This window comes from Apis dorsata, unplaced genomic scaffold, assembly GCF_000469605.1.
Source record: "Apis dorsata unplaced genomic scaffold, Apis dorsata 1.3 scaffold_569, whole genome shotgun sequence".
NCBI classification, from domain to species: domain Eukaryota; kingdom Metazoa; phylum Arthropoda; class Insecta; order Hymenoptera; family Apidae; genus Apis; species Apis dorsata.
In genome coordinates, this window is record NW_006263779.1 from 114,845 (window position 1) to 118,991 (window position 4,147).

The window sequence follows — 4,147 nt, forward strand, 5'->3', positions numbered from 1 at the left end:
ATTCTCCACCAGCATCAGACCACTGCCAGCTTACCGCCCACGGAGGCCACCACCGCGTTCAAACCGTTCTATAAGGGGTAAGTTTTCTCGAGTCTTGAGATTCTGAAAAATTGGTATGTGGAAAAATTAAAATTTTGTTTGAGCGTCGAAGATTAATAATCGGATATATTAATGTGGATATTATGGAGTAGAATTAATTGTTTCTAAATTAGATCTAAATTTTATTTCAAGTATCATGTTGTATAAAATTTTGAATAAAGAAGAAAGAAAATAATTTTGAAAATTATTTGTTTGTTTCAGCTCGCAATCCATGGGTAGCGGATTCGTGTCGCCGGTCTAAGGAACTCGCTAGATCGATTCTGGATCACCGTCGCGTTCCTCCAGGTGAGTGAGATTATTCCATCAGTTAAGAATTCATTTATGCACAATTTTGCAATGTTAAATATTTAATATTTTGAAGAAAAAGAAAATTCTTTTCAACAATTAGATCTTTAAAAGATACAATAAGGTTTTTCAATTTTTTAATTTGAAAAAAGTGTATGAAATTTTAAAATATTGCAAAATTGTACACAATATTTAAAAATTTATATATTCTCGAAACGAGCGTATATTTGCAATCGAGCATTATTTTATCGATAATTATATAAAATATGACAGCGAAAAACAAAGAGAGAGCGAGAACTCAAACATTTAAAGAAATTTATGGCATATTATTTTCGTGAAATTCTCGGAGCATATAACGAGTAAATACTAAAAACGCGAAGTCTGAAGTTTTTTTGTCGATTTAACGAACCTGATCTTCCATCTTTCTCTAACCTCTACTATATACATATATACACACTTTTCCGTCGCTTCAGGCTAACGTCTGCTCGTCCAAAATATACATGTCTCTTCACGCGAAGAAAATATTCACAGATGAATCACTATCTCGATCACGTTTAAAAGAGAGACCTTCGTTACGTCTGCCACTCGATGATAAATCATAAGCATACCAAATAACGCTAATCGTGTGGCGTGTGTACGAGGTGCGATCGTAATTTATAATACACATAGAGGAAATCTGTCGGGCAAGTAACACGGCTCCGATAATCGGTTTGCAAATCGTCGGATTGGCGTGTCTACGATCGACGAAAGCTTTCCATGGTACGCGGTTGGTGGAAAATCGATAAGAAATTAATATTGGACGCGTCGATTGGTCGTTAAGGGTCGCCTCTCTCGTTGAAATAATAATGGGCCTGGACCGATGAGCCGTGCATACGAGCGGGAAGCGGAGAAAGAAAACGGGAGAGGAGAGAGGCTATCGCCACCTCCTTGACAGTGACAAATGGACGGAGATTTCAATCAGTGAATGGAATCACCACTGGACTAGCCGCGTCTCTCTCGCGCGTTCGGGCCAACGCGCGTATGACCGTACTCTTCCAAGTTCTGTTTCGACTCGTGTGTGCGAGCGTTAGTGTATGTGCGCTCGCGTGTGTGTACAGTGAAACACATCTCAACCTGTCGCGCTCGCTGACTGAACGACCGACCACAGTCCACTTGTGCGTACTATATTCTCTCATGAGTAGTAGCGCCGCGCTCTAGTATGAGGAATAAGACTCGCGTAGGAGGTCATGGACGATAATTGTTGATTGATGGAATTTTCGGTTTGGTATAAACGAAATGTGTAAAGTTTTTTTGATTGATTTTTGTGGATTTGGATCGAGGACAACTATTAAAATTTGAAAATTCCAATATTTAAAAATAACGTGTATATATAGGATTTTAATTAAAATTGTCTCGTAGAAGGTGATAAGGTTATCGTGGAGATTGATGGTTTACGGATTGGAAAAAAAAAAAAATTAAAATTTGAAAATGTTTAAAGTATCGTATATATAGGAATTTAATTAAAATAGTTTTGTAGAAGATGATAAGGTTATCACGGCGGATGGTTGATTTATATTGAATTTTTGATTTAAGAAAGTGATAAGATTTCAATTTTCGAGATTTAATTGATTTTAGATCTAGAAGTTTTTATTATTATTAAAACCTCGTTTGTGTAATAAATTTATACAAAAAAGTGAAGATAAGGAAAAAAATGTATTTATAAATACAATTTTAACGTAACAAAACAGTTCGTATTAAACTTGCCGAATAGAATTTAATAAAATTATTACAACACAATTAATTATTTCTTATTTATTTAATACGAGATTGTGATGACACCATTAGGGTTTCAGAATAATCAAATCCCCTAAATTTGAAATAAACACGAAAGCGTACAGTGGCTCCTTTCAAAACCAGTTCCAAACTGATTAAAATCACTTATCTCCCCGTGATTCATCACTTTCTTCGTCCGACGATGACGTGCAGAGGAAAACTTCGTCGTAGATAAAATAGGAAACGCGTAAATTAGGCAGATATATCTATCTTTCCCGGCAATATCTCTTTCAACGTCCCGCTAATAGAAAAGTAGTTGGCCGCAATATCGTGATATCAATTGGCTTCGACCATTTCACAAAGAGAACGAGATTCATTTAACAACATTTTTTTCTATTTCCATTTTTTTCTGTCTCGCTCACGTTTTTCGAAGGTATCGTCCTCCCCCCCCCCTCCCCCTTTCAAGGTTATCTGATTCATAGCCGTGGTAAACATGTTGACGGCCAGTTTTTTGAACAGGAAAAAATTTGGAAATCAATAATTTCATCGTTCATTGTTCGTTCGTTCACTTTTATTCTTTCGCGCTTGAGATGATATCATCTCTTTTATATTATAAAAGTAAATATTTTTCTTTTAAAATATCTTTAAAAATATTGTTTCACGCATAATTTTCAATATAGAAGAAATATCGACGAAATATTTGCGATGATTTGCAAATAAAAAACTCTGATCTCTTGATTTTACGCACGTAAGAAGAAACGAGGAATAAACCCCGCTTATTAATTAACACGCCGTTTGGAGCAAACGATCAACTTTTTCCCCCGCATTATTCACCGTGGATAGAGATTCAACTTTAAGAAACCTAACTTAACCGACTCCTTCTTCGTCCACTTCCCTTGGCCAAACAACAACGAGTGAAAGAAGGTGTCGAGCAGGGGGGGGGTGGGGAAGGGAAGAGAGAGGACACCTTGGAAGACAACGCGAAAGAGAAAGAGACGCGCCACGTTGGAAAGGGAACCGGGTGTTAGCCGGTACTCTTATCGCGTGGCGATCTGATCCTAATTTATAGCCGCGTCCCAAATAAACTAGTTTTCGCTGTCGTCACCTCTCGGACCTCTCCTCTTCCTCCTCCTCCTCCCCCTCCCCCTCCTCTCCGTCGAGTTCCATGCATGCGGACCGGGAGGGTCCTTTGGGGCCCCGTGGCTTATAACGCTTCTCTCTTCTCGACCCTTCCTGCTCCCTTCAGATCTCTACACTCTACACAGCTCTACGAGGAGGCCAGGTATACGTATAAACTCTCCCCTCTCCCCTTGTTGCACCTACCTGCCAGGAACCTTTTTCTTTTTCTCTCTCTCTTTCTTTTTTCCTCTGCTCCTCTTTTCTTCGAGAAGTGGAGGAAAGCAAACAGAGAATCCTTCGACACCCTATAATTGTCAATTAGTTTGGGGATATTTAATTGCCATTAGGCTACTCCTAAAGGTGGAGCCTTAAAATTGGAGTCTTTGTTTATCTCGAGCTTGGAGCATCGTGTTTATCGATGGAAGATAAATTTTCTATTTTTTTTCTTTATCGAAAAAAAATTCAGGGATCACTTTTAATTAATAATATTTCTCATCGAGTTCGAAATAATCGTAGTATAATTTCTTTAATAAAACACCTTTGACTAAGAAGAAAAAATAGAAACGGTTATCCAAAAAATTAATATTTACTTGAAACGTATATATATATATATATACACCTTTGTACATCGTAAAGGCAATATTTAGAAATTTCGTCGGTAGATAGCAGCAGCAGTCAAGAATACACTTGTTCGACCGTTACCGTGTTAATGGATTAAAATTCGCGACCACCAAGATTCTTCGACACTGGATAACCGATCTTTTTAACGGTCAGATTCCAAAAGAATTCGGCTGCCCCGCCGATAAATCCTTCGTGTTCGATCCTCGCGAGAAACTGCACCCGCCACTTCGAGGTTTCTTCTGTCCCCTCTTTATATCGGTGGAGAGGCGCG

General features: G+C 38.1%; 1 long non-coding RNA gene across 1 annotated transcript in view; it reads left to right on the top strand.

Moving 5' to 3' along the window:
- The window catches only part of LOC116186287, a 12,209-nt gene continuing 8,062 nt past the window's right edge, over positions 1–4,147 (top strand). The window contains exons 1-2 of the long non-coding RNA XR_004151252.1: positions 1–77; positions 301–384. This is a non-coding gene — a long non-coding RNA (uncharacterized LOC116186287). The remainder of the gene's footprint in view (positions 78–300; positions 385–4,147) is intronic.